The sequence below is a fragment of the Pelophylax lessonae genome, assembly GCF_965119305.1.
Source record: "Pelophylax lessonae genome assembly, chromosome: 6".
NCBI classification, from domain to species: Eukaryota; Metazoa; Chordata; class Amphibia; order Anura; family Ranidae; genus Pelophylax; species Pelophylax lessonae.
The window spans coordinates 261,421,632-261,434,522 of record NC_138773.1 but is presented as its reverse complement, the minus strand read 5'-3'; positions in this window follow the sequence as shown (position 1 = coordinate 261,434,522).

Here is a 12,891-nt window from a genome sequence, read left to right as displayed (position 1 = left end):
TCACAGTGTTCAGACATACAGGAACTGGTTACAGGCCTAGACATTCCCAGGTATATGGCTTTAGTACTTTGTATGGTTTTAATGTAGACCAGCATGCAGAGAAATCACAACCCCTGATCTCCTTACTAAATCTGGGTCAATGACAGTGAAGCCAGAACACGAATATAATGGCCTAGCACCTAACATCTCTTTAAAAAAAAAACCATATATATATATATTATATGTTTTTTTTTTTTTTTAAGGTAAAGGCAGCCCCTTTAAACTAGCCATACATCACCTGACTGTACAAAATTCCTTACATTTACCAACAGTGATGTTTTAGGAAGAACTATATAGGTAAAGAAAAATGCAGGGTCCGCAAGCAAGGTCTGTGCCACCTCACTCACAAATCGCCTATTAAAAGGTGTAAAATGCACCTGTAGTAAAAAAAAGTTAGAGGTTTTCAGCTTCCGCCTGCCACACCTTGGCGAGGGTGACATCACTCTTCTTCCAGCTTGATCCTGAGTAATACCAAACAGCCAAAATCCAAAACAATGTACTAGAGTGCCTTCTCTCCAAAGTTTTGTCTGCATTTCTCATGAATCTTGGAGAAGGAGGGAGCCCTCACATCCAGCAATGTGGAAGACTGGGTAAAGTATTACATACCTACTAACAGTAGATGATTTGTAAAAGGGGAGAGGCCTGAACAAATTGAGCTGACCTTGTGTTTCACTGCAAGGTCTGCTTTTACTGAATGGACTGCAAACATAGGTCTCCTCATTCCGGTTTACAAACCACTCAGTAGGATAAGAGTGATTTTGATTAAATCAATTTCATTAAACTGAGTTGAATAAATTTGCTTGGAAAAAAAAATGTACTATTCTACTTGTACCACCCCCTGTCCCCCCCACACAAAAAAAAATACACCTTTCAAATAAGAAAGGGGGCAGGGAGGTATATTTAGAATGGTACAGTTTTGTTTTTATCCAACACTCTATGGGGTTTTTTGTGTGGTTTTTTTTGGCTGTTTTTATTTTCAGTACTTTAAATATTTTCTGCTGCCTTTGTTTTCTTTCAATGAAGAAAAGTAATTTAATGAGGCTAACGAGGGCCCCTTTGTTGGCACAAGAACAAGTCCGGGCTTCTGAGGTCCATAACCCTCAGCTGTTTAATGCTCACTGCACCCTTTATAAATCATCCAAAATCACCTTCCCCAAAGACACTAATTTGTTTGTGCATTTTGCGAAAATCTCCTGATTTTTAATTAAAATTCAGGTGAACGAAAACTCTAGATTTTTATTAAACCATATAAGTTGATTTAAAATTGTAATTTAAAATTGAGGTTGTAGGCAGATAAGGGGTAAGTCAAAAATACCTTGGTTCTGTTCGAGGCAGGTTTGCAGAACTTGACTTCAATGGGGTTTAGATTCGAGACGTGAATTTTAGTCAATGTATGAAAAAAAAAAGAAAATGATGGCCATTTTCTAGGCTAATAGGCAAGGGCTTGTCAAACAATTTGGCACATTTTCCAGGGCATTGCCAAGCTCCCTATGCAAAAAAAAGTTAAATTAAATTTGTCAAAGAGCAGCATTTTTGATAATGCTTAAAAGACCGCATTAAAAATGCAAAATTCCTTTAAACAACATGCCTAGGGATCCTCAGACCCTGCCTGTGAAGTGGAACATCTGTATGATGTATGTAACATTCTGCAGCAGAACGAACATTTACAAAGAAGAAAATTGCTGGCAAATGAAAGTGCCCTGCTGCTTACTTCGTTTTGTAAACAAAGTGGCTCTATACTAGAACTTTATCCTAGATATTAATGGGGACCCCCAACAAAAACAAATTACAGAGCCCCCCCCCCCCTCCCAAAATACCTACCAGACCCTTCTCAAAATATGTAGACTGGCAAGCCAGGAGAGCCCCCCCCCCCTCCTGAATAACACCAGGCCACAAGCCCTAAGCATGGAATGGATACCTTGCTGGGGGGGAGTGGGGAGGGATCTCCCTGGCAAAGCACTTTGTCACCATGTTGATGAGAACAAGGGCCTCTTCTCCACAACCTTGGCCCGTGATTGTGGGGGTCTGTGGGTTAGGGGGCTTATCAGAATTGAAGTTCCCTTTAACAATAAGGGAGCACCAAGCTACCACCACACCTTCCTTTGTGAATGAGTAAGGAGTACATTGAACACAAAAAAGTAAATAGATACAAAATCTGTAAAATAAAGACACAGCTTTTGACAAGTCCTTTAAAAAAATGTCCCACAATGTAAATCCATTAGTCATTTCCACCAGCAATACAGATCAATGTTAGTCACAATGAATGACCCCTGATGGAAGAAAAAAAACCCTGGACATGCATAGCCCCTTGCTCACTTGCACCAATTGAAATGTCCTGGGGCTCCACCACTATAAGTAAACAACGGGACAGGGTCTCTTTGATGACATCCTTAACCAAATATGGCCATGGTCTGTGACGTCACACTATTCTTAAAAAAGGAAAGAAACAGTAGGACTCCAAATAAACCAAACCAAATAAAATCATCAATTTGACCCGGGTACCAGCAGTCACGATGGAACGATGATCAGTTGCAGGGGCATAGACCGAAGCACTCGCCAAGATTGGAAAGGAGCAGTGGCATCTCTAGCCCTCATTCCAACTGTGCACTGGAAGCCTCAATAAGTGAAAGGGGGCAGGCCGCACTCTTTCACCTGTCACAGCTTCAGGATGCCTTTCCTGATCCTTTCCATCTCGGCAAGTGCTTCTGTCTATGCCCCTGCAGCTGATCATCAGACCATCCTGACTGCTATTCCCTGCTGTTTTCACATGCATTATCCACATTAAAATTGGGGATTTTTATTTGGTTATAGTCTGGCACCCTGCTGTTCCTTTCCTTTTACATGTCTATGAGGGATTCTTCCCAGATCTACCAGGAGTCGCTAGAGTCTGATATTTACCTGTTTTTCTGATGTTCCCTAGTCCTCATATGAACATTATGGTCTTTCTCCTCCATTTTTTAACTTTGAGCGCTGACTACACAATTATTGCCCTTCTTTTTACATGGTCGGGGATTCCTGGTCAGTAAATGAATGAGGCCAGATGACATTTCTGGTTGCTTAGGATGCAGCTGGTGCCCGCACCCACCAGTTTCTTAGCAACCACTGACAGATAGGAAGCTGTCATAGTAGCAGTACAAGTTTCTCTACTATATGGGATGTTCCCAGAAGTCTGGCATTCAGACAAAAGTCTGAATTTGTGTTTAGATCGAATCTTGATCTTATTCCTAATTTTAACATGTGTGGCCAGCTTTATAAATGTTATGTCATCTTGGCACAACCAATTAAGATTAAAGAAATCCCAGACTCAGAAGAAGATTGAGCGATGAAGTCAGTGCCATCGAGGAAGTTTGCAGATGTTGCATTGCTGGGGAAAAGGCAAGTAGAGTTCCATTTTAAGGTCATTACACGTTACGTCTGATCTACCAACATCTAGGAAATTATTAAGATACCAATACAGTCCTCCTGTTGCATAGTTTTGACAAAGCTAAAGCTCACCACATCTGATTGCTCCACCAATGAGTATGCAGTCCAAGGGATTGCTTGAATGGATAAAAGTTTTTTGGATAGTTCACCTAGGTCCTTATGTTATAGTTCTGATAGATCTAAAGTTGATTGTACAGTCAGATGATAGCATGTATTGTGCGCTTTCCATGTGTTGAGCAATTGTATTCTGAATTTCTCCCCTTTTCATTCAGTACTATGATTCCATTGACCGTTCTGCTCTTTCTGAAATAGCCTAATCTTCCTCCACACTTTTTGGAGGGGTTAAGCAACTAGGAAAATGTAAATTGAAATATGCAGATATGTGAGGTTTCAGTGATTTGATTTCAGAGTGCACTTAATCCATTTTTAACTTCAAAGAGTGTTTAACAAAGGACAAGTAAATGGTCATTGTGCGGCGGTCCCTAAGGGTATTAGAATTTTTTAATGCAGTAGGACACATCTTAATATGTTTCAGTATTTTGCTGTCTTTATAATGATATGGACTATATGTTATATATATGTTGGAAAATGTAGAATTGCCTTGCTGTTATAAAAAATACTGCATCTGCTCTTCTTTTTATACTATGTCAAAATTTTTTTGGATATTAAGGAGTGAGAGGCGGTGGCAAACTCACGCCTTTGTACAAAATACCAATGTTGTAAATGAAAGCGGTTTGTGCTTCATTCATGGAAAGTGAAAACAATTGAGATAAAATGATTTTTGGGAAATAAGCTTCCAACTCATTTTTTTTTTTAGTTTTACATCATATGGGGTTTATTCAAGGAAAGAATGGTTGTCTTTAGCCTGCAATACATTAATGGGCAATAGTATATAGCAGGATCCAACTTTTGTAAGGGCTTTCACCCTAGTGACCGGGGGGATGGGGTGGGGTGGGGTTTGGTTGAAAACAAGGCAACTGAGCCTTATTTTTTACCCTACCCCTCCTTCTCCCAGCCATCCACAGAAATTTTAATAATATGACCTGGCAGGGCTGTACATATGCTACAGCTATGGCAATTTTAACTCAGGCTGCAGAAGTTGACAGGCGCCTCCACCTGTCAAACTCACCCATTATGCTCAATGGGGCCACACTGCAACCACAAGCCAAGAGCAGTAGCGCCTCCAGAATGTCTGCCAGCTGCTGTTATACTGCCCTCAGAAAAGCAATCCACTGCAGATTGCTTTTCAGAGATAAGTAAGCATTACCCCAAGAACCCCAAGGCATTATGGGAAATAATGCAGCTGTGATGGTTTCTTAGCTATTTTTCTGCAGTTACCTAGTTATCTGGCAGGGTGCTCACAGTAACAGGGAATTCTGGGAAACTTTACCAACCCAGGGCAACAATCAAGATCTTTTTGCCAATAATTGCTGCTTTCAAATCAGCATCCGGATCTCAGTAACATTCAGTATTGTAACGTGTGATCAGTGTTCGTTACCAATGCTGATCATTTTTAAATATTTTCAAAATCATTTATTTTTATTCATTAACGAAATCCAACCAAAGGTCTTGTCCAAATCACACAGAACACAATGCTTGTGCAATGGAAATGTCTGCCTCATTCAGTTATAATGTAGTGCATTGCTTGCTTTTCTTTTTCTTTTAAACTCCCCTTAATTCTAAGAGCTGCAGTAAAACATGGCCTGCTTCATTTTCTTGCAAAACACACCAGCAGAAACAAATCCCTATACAAAGCAACGCTTTTTGCATTGGGATTACATCGGACAGCACTGGTGTAACCGAGGCATAAGATAGATCTATAAGCATGACCATTAAAAGTGTTTAAAAAGGGCTCCCTCTGGTGTCCAATTAAAGTAAATGTGTTGATGTCTATTCTATTAAAAAAAACTTACATGCAAAAGTTTGCAAGCCATAGGCGTGCGCAGCCTATTGCATTAGGGTGTGCACCCCAAAGCTCAAACACACATGCGTGTGTATATATATATATACACACACATACACACACTATATATATATATATATATATATATATATATATATATATATATATATATATATATATATATATATATATATATATATATATACATATATACATATACACACACACACACATAAACACTTGTCAAAAGTATTGGGACACTAAAAGGTTTTTGCACTTAAGTTAAATTGTATGGCAAATATCTGTAGAGGGGTTCCACCATCACTGCTAAGTTTTGAAAAAGATGTATGCCTTATTTTCCTTTTGATGTGTATTACAGGTGAAATTACATGTGAGGCACTGATATGGACTGATAGGCAGCACGAATAGGCGCTTGTTCTCAGCACTGACTGGCACTGATGAGGCTGCACTGATGGGTACTCATAGGTGGCACTGATAGGCAGCACTTATTGGCAGCACTGATGGGCACTAATAGGCATCACTGATAGGCGGCATTGGTGGGCACTGATTGGTGGCACTGATAGGAAGCACTGATAGGCACTGTTAGATGTGTCTGATGGGCACTGATGAGGCGGCACTGGTGGGCACTGATAGGTGGCACTGATGAGGCGGCACTGCTGGGCACTGATAGGCACTATTAGGTGACACTGATGGGCACTGATGAAGTGGCACTGGTGGGCACTGATAGGTGGCACTGGTGGGCACTGATAGGTGGCACTACTGGGCACTGATAGGTGGCACTACTGGGCACCACTTATGGACACTAACAGGGGAGAGGGGGAGTTTCACATTCAGCAGACAGTGAGACTTGCAAGAGCTGCTCAGTGTGTGTGCAGTGGCGTACCTAGAGAATTTGGCACCCGGGGCGGATCCTATATCTGGCACCCCCCCCCCCCCAACTTTAAAATGTAAGCACCCACAAAAATTTGTAATGTTTTCAGGAATATTTATTGCACAAAATTCACAGCCCCCCCCCCCCCCCCCCAATCACAGTGCCCCTTGCAGTCTGCCCCCTGTCTCTCTAATCACAGTTCCCCCTTTTGCACTCTCTGCCTCCCCTGCACAGTCCTACCTTCAGCATAAATAGATAGCTAATATTATTAGCAATGTGTTTACAGGAGATGGTCAGAGACTACAGACATGATAAAGGAGATGGTCAGAGACTGCAAACGTGATACAGGAGATGGTCAGAGACTACAGACATGATAAAGGAGATGGTCAGAGACTGCAGACAGGATACAGTAGATGGTCAGAGACTGCAGACAGGATACAGTAGATGGTCAGAGACTGCAGACATGATACAGGAGATGGTCAGAGACTACAGACATGATACATGAGATGGTCAGAGACTACAGACATGATACATGAGATGGTCAGAGACTGTAGACATGGTACAGGAGATGGTCAGAGACTGCAGACGTGATACATGAGATGGTCAGAGACTGTAGACATGATACAGGAGATGGTCAGAGACTGTAGACATGGTACAGGAGATGGTCAGAGACTGCAGACGTGATACATGAGATGGTCAGAGACTGTAGACATGATACAGGAGATGGTCAGAGACTGCAGACATGATACAGGAGATGGTCAGAGACTGTAGACATGGTACAGGAGATGGTCAGAGACTGCAGATGTGATACAGGAGATGGTCAGAGACTGCAGATGTGATACAGGAGATGGTCAGAGACTGCAGACATGATACAGGAGATGGTCAGAGACTGTAGACATGGTACAGGAGATGGTCAGAGACTGCAGACATGATACAGGAGATGGTCAGAGACTGCAGACATGATACATGAGATGGTCAGAGACTGTAGACATGATACGGGAGATGGTCAGAGACTGCAGACATGATACAGGAGATGGTCAGAGACTGTAGACATGGTACAGGAGATGGTCAGAGACTGCAGATGTGATACAGGAGATGGTCAGAGACTGCAGACATGATACAGGAGATGGTCAGAGACTGTAGACATGGTACAGGAGATGGTCAGAGACTGCAGACATGATACAGGAGATGGTCAGAGACTGAGGACATGATACAGGAGATGCTCGGAGACTGAGGACATGATAGAAGATAGAAGAGCACTAGGGGGGCCGGAGAGCACAGGGCAAGCAGAGAGCACTGGAGGAGCTGAAGGGCACGGTGGGGGGGGGGGGGCTGGAGAGAATAAAGAGGGGATTTGGAAAGCATTGTAGGGGGGTTGGAAGGCGCGGGGGGGGAGCACTGGGGGGGGGGGGCGAGCACGGAAAACCAGGAGGGTGGAGAGCACTGGGAGGGACAGCGAGCACTTGGGGGGCGGGCAGGGAAAACCAGGGGGGTGGAGAGCACTGGGTGGGGGACAGGGAGCACTTAGGGGGCGGGCAAGGAAAACCAGGAGGGTGGAGAGCACTGGGTGGGGGACAGGGAGCACTTAGGGGGCGGGCAAGGAAAACCAGGGGGTGGAGAGCACTGGGGGGGACAGGGAGCACTTGGGGGGAGGGAGATGAAAAGCACTGTGGGGGGCTGAAGAGCATGGGGGGTGCTAAAGAACAGGGGGGTCTAGTGCCTTTGGGGGGGGCTAAGAGCAGAGGGGGGGATTACGAGCACCGGGGGGCTAGCAAAAGAAGTTGTATAGGAGGGGGATGGGGCAGCTGCATATAGATGAATTGATCTTTCCCTATTCTTCCTGCAGGAGGGAGAGGAGGAGAATCAGTTATTCAGCAGCTGCAGAAAGAATAGGGAAAGATGAATCCCTCTATATGCAGCTTCCCCACCCCCCTCCTATCCAGCACACACACTTGAGCAATGGGAACGCACTCACCTTCTTCCCGCCGAGGCTCCGCCCCCTTCTTCCCGCCGAGGCTCCGCCCCTCTCCGCGAGGCTCCGCCCCCTTCTTCCCATCCCGGCTCCGCCCCCCGCTAGCAGCACAGACTGAAGGAGCTGCCACTGCAGCTGCCTTCACCCTGCGATGTGGGATCTCAGAGAACGCCGGCTGACACCCCACATTGGTACCCCACTGTGTGTATGACACTGTCATGTAATGTAGCTGCTTTCAGGGAGAAAGCCCAGCTGTAAAAAAAAGCGGTGATGTCGGGGGTGGGCGGGATCAAGCAGCTGTCAAACACCAGCCAATGATTGGGCTGCTTAAGAAAGGGGCGGAGCCACATAAACGAAGCGGCCGCCCAGACCCCATCCTATTGGCTGGTGTTTGATAGCTGTTCGGTCCCGCCCACCCCCGACATCACCCCTGAGTTTTGACAGCTCGTCTTTCTCCCTGCAAGCATTAACATTACCTAACAGTGTCACACACACACTGAGCGGCTCTGACAAGCCTCACTATCTGCTGGAGCCAACAGCACAGCCGCCTCTCCACCAAGTATCTCACTACCCTCAGTGGCAGAGATGGAGAAGCCGGCCCAACACTAACAGACACAGGGTGATTAGGGTGTGCCCAGGCACACCCGGCACACCCCGTGCGCACGCCTATGTTGCAAGCCATTTATATTTAACCATTTAAAGCCCCTGTTCCCCCAACTTAAAAAAAAAAAAAATAAATAAAAAGGAAAATAATACATATCTGTGATGTCACATTATATGGCAAAGCTCCTTGGGACCCCAAACATTCCTACAAGATTTAGATCCACTTTAAAGCAGAACTAAACCCTCCTATCCTTTACAGCTAAAGAAGCTGCCATCTTTGGTCTCTATTTGAGCCGCATATGCGATCCATTATGACACTAGCCATTTGACGGCTTGATAGTTCCATCGAGAGCGCAAGCAAATGTGACAGTTATTATTCATGACATGCCTTGAATGTAACTGTTTTGGAAAATGATTAAGGCCAGATGTACACGGGAGTAAAAAATGCTGAGTTTTTTTTTTTTTTTTTTTACTGATCTGAAATGAGATAAACTGTGGTCTATGGGACATTGCACACAGCTGAGTAAAGATCAGTAAATACAGCATTGAGTAAAGAGCAGTAAACAAAAATAGAATATTTTTCAGCTGAGTGCAGTAATTTAGTTGTTTTGGCCCCTTGCGAACTGGCATCAGTATAAATAAGAATATTACAATACTGGCAATGAAGAATAATTTTACTCGTCTTTACTCACCTATACTCAACATTACTCAGGTCTTCACACAGTTTTTGGCACCTTGCACACGGGCGTCACAAAATCCTGAGTAAATTATGTGCAAGGGGCCCTAACCTGAGGGTTTAGTTCTGCTTTAGGTGACATGTGTCTGAACGGTATCAGTATACCCTACTGGCCTCTCTTAAGCCCCGTACACACGCAACGAATTTCCGCCGAACGGTCGTCTCTTTTGTCCAGAGTGGTGTCTGTTGCTCGGAATGTGCTCTAAACTGCACACGATTTTTCCCGCACGACAGAATTCTACTTCAGAAGTGATGTCATGTGTTGGATTGCTTTGTATGTGTTATTTCATCTCTGAGCATGCCTAGTCTTGCTCATAAAATTTTTTCCTATCAAAATCTGTACTAATGAGACGAAAATCGGACGTGTTTTGACGGTCGACAAAAATTTTATAGTCTGCACACCAGGATTTTTTCGGCCGAAAAGTCAGAGTCGGTTGTCGGAAGCATCATACTAACTAACAAGCTGAAAATCGGCAGATCGGTCGTCGGACGAAAATTCCCGGCAGAATTTCCACTCGTGTGTACGGGCCTTTAGGCATGCCGAGTCATCTAGTTCCACACCCTACTTCTTTCCCTCATCCTCATTTTTCCAAAAATATGTACTCACATGAGACAAAGCTTTGGGCTTTTTTTTTTATTTTTTTAATCCTTTTAAAGGGTGAGGCAATACACGGAAAATTTCCACCAACTTTTGTGGTCAGGAATCTAAAAACCAAACATTTAAATATCTCCAACATCTAATTTAAGCCTCTTGCTCTATTCCGCCTTTATTGCATTTAACCGTTATGACATTAGGCAGCAGTAGTCTCCAGCCTTTAGAGGTGAAGGAAGTGGCCAGCTACAAACGTGGGAGAAAGCCACAAGACAGCTGCCAAACTGATGAGAAAAGACTTCAGACACAGCCGGATGGAAGAGAATTATCATCAACCACGATGTGGGTTTTTATTTTTTGTTTTCTGTCTGAAGATAAAAATATTCTGAGTAGCGTGTTCCCACACATAGCAATCTGAAGTCAGGAAACCACATGGATTAGATAAATCAAGGTAGTAAACTCTTTATTAAAACTCGCACTTTAAGTTTGTAGAACACATTACCAAATTTAGTATTTATTTAAAAATAAAAAAAATAAAGGTTTTTTTATTGAAAACTTAAAGGATATGTTCACCTTTGTAAAATTGTAATAAATAAATAAATGCACAATTGTAATGAATAAATAAATGCACATCTATTTGCAGGTTAAAAAAAAAAATGTGCATTTATTTATTTATTTTTTTGGCAGACTCTTGCAGACTGTCAGTGTAAAGCCTCATACACAGGATCAGATTATCGGAAAAATTTTCGTCCGTTTTCTGCTGCATGCTAGTCTCATATCGAAAGCGAAGAGTTTACTTTCATACAGAAATTCTTGCATGACAGAATTCAACTTCAGAAGTGATGTAAGGTTTTAAATTGTTTTGTATGTATTCTTTTAATTCTAAGCATGCTTAGTCTTGCTCTATTTTTTTTTTTCGGACGAAAACTGTACTTATTAAACGAAAGTCGTATAGCTTGCACATTCAGTTTTTGCCGTACAAAAAAATTTGTAATCGGCTATCGGAAGCACTATACTAACAATCTGAAAATCGGCAGATTGTTATTCGGACAAAATTTTACTTTCGATTTTCTTATCATGTGTACGGGCCTTTTTAGCTGTCTGCTCATACTTTGTTTGGGTAGGCAGTTACACAATGACAGGAAGAAAAAATTAACTACCTCAAGAGCTCAACAGAACCCTGGTAGTCCATTGACAACTACAAGCTGCAAAGGCTGTCGGTACTTGTAGTTCTCCCATTCACAGAGTCTTGAATGATGCACGGTGTGTGTTAAAAAAAAATTGTTACAGCGAGTTTGAGGAGAAGATCTCTGGCTCGCGGACACTAGAGGCGGCGGGTTGGGGATAAGCTGCAGCATTGGTAACATGTTACAGGCTCCAATTGTTTTTAGGGTGAAACCTGTAGAATGCTCTCAAACATGAACTTTTCCTAATATACCGGTTGTACCATAGTAATTGTATAAGCCAGCATCTTCTGTAAATTTTCAAAACCGTAAAAAGCTAAAAATGTTGCTTCCTTGCTATATATAATAAGGAGATGTACTCACTTATTGCTAGATACTCAGAAAATGTATTTCTTGCTAATGTGACTGGCTCATTCGTTTTCTTAGAGGTCTTCACTTAGATATAAATACAATATCAGGCACCCTTTCCTGGAAATGGCCAAAAGTAAGCAAGAAAACCTTAAATCTTTGAGATCTTGTCCAATCATTTATTTAGATTAGTGGTCTCCAAATTGTAGCCCAGGGGGGGCACAGATGTGGCCCTTTGTTTGATTTAATCCGGCATCTGGGGCAATATTTCCCCCACGGTTAGAAACAGTGGGGCATAGTTCATGCCACTGACACCTATGATGGGGCACTATTCCTCCCCATAATACAAACAGTGGGGCATAGTTCATGCCACTGACACCAATGATGGGGCACTATTCCTCCCCATAATACCAACAAAGGGGCATTGTTTAATTCCACTAACGCCAGGACATTTTCTACTCCCGCTGGCCACAGTCCGGCCCTCTAAAGTTTGAAGGACAGTAAACTGGCCCTTCGTGTAGAAAGTTTGGAGACTCCTGATTTAGATGATCACATCCCATGGGTAAGGTGTGATGTTTCAGGGCCTAGCAAGACCCCTTCGTCAGGCCTGTGAGGACATCTCTGACAAAGGGGTCCTGCATGGCCCTAAACCATTGCACTATAACAGTACAATGTGATCATCTAAATAATTTGGACAATGTCGCAAAGATCTGTGGTGTGCAGGTGATATACAGTATCTCACAAAAGTGAGTACACCCCTCACATAATTGTATTTTTTTTATCTTTTCATGTGACAACACTGAAGAAATGACACTTTTCTACAATGCAAAGTAGTGAGTGTACAGCGTGTGTAACAGTGTAAATTTGCTGTCCCCTCAAAATAACTCAACACACAGCCATTAACGTCTAAACTGCTGGCAACAAAAGTGAGTACACCCCTAAGTGGAAAAGTCAAAATTGGGCCCAAAGTGTCAATATTTTGTGTGCCCACCATTATTTTCCAGCACTGCATTAACTCTCTTGGGCATGGAGTTCCCCTAGAGTTTCAAAGGTTGCCACTGGAGTCCTCTTTCATGACAACATCACCGAGCTGGTAGATGTTAGAGACCTTGCGCTTTTCCACCTTCCATTTGAAGATGCCCCACAATAGGGTTTAGGTCTGGAGATACGCTTGGCCAGTCCATCATCTTTACCCTCAG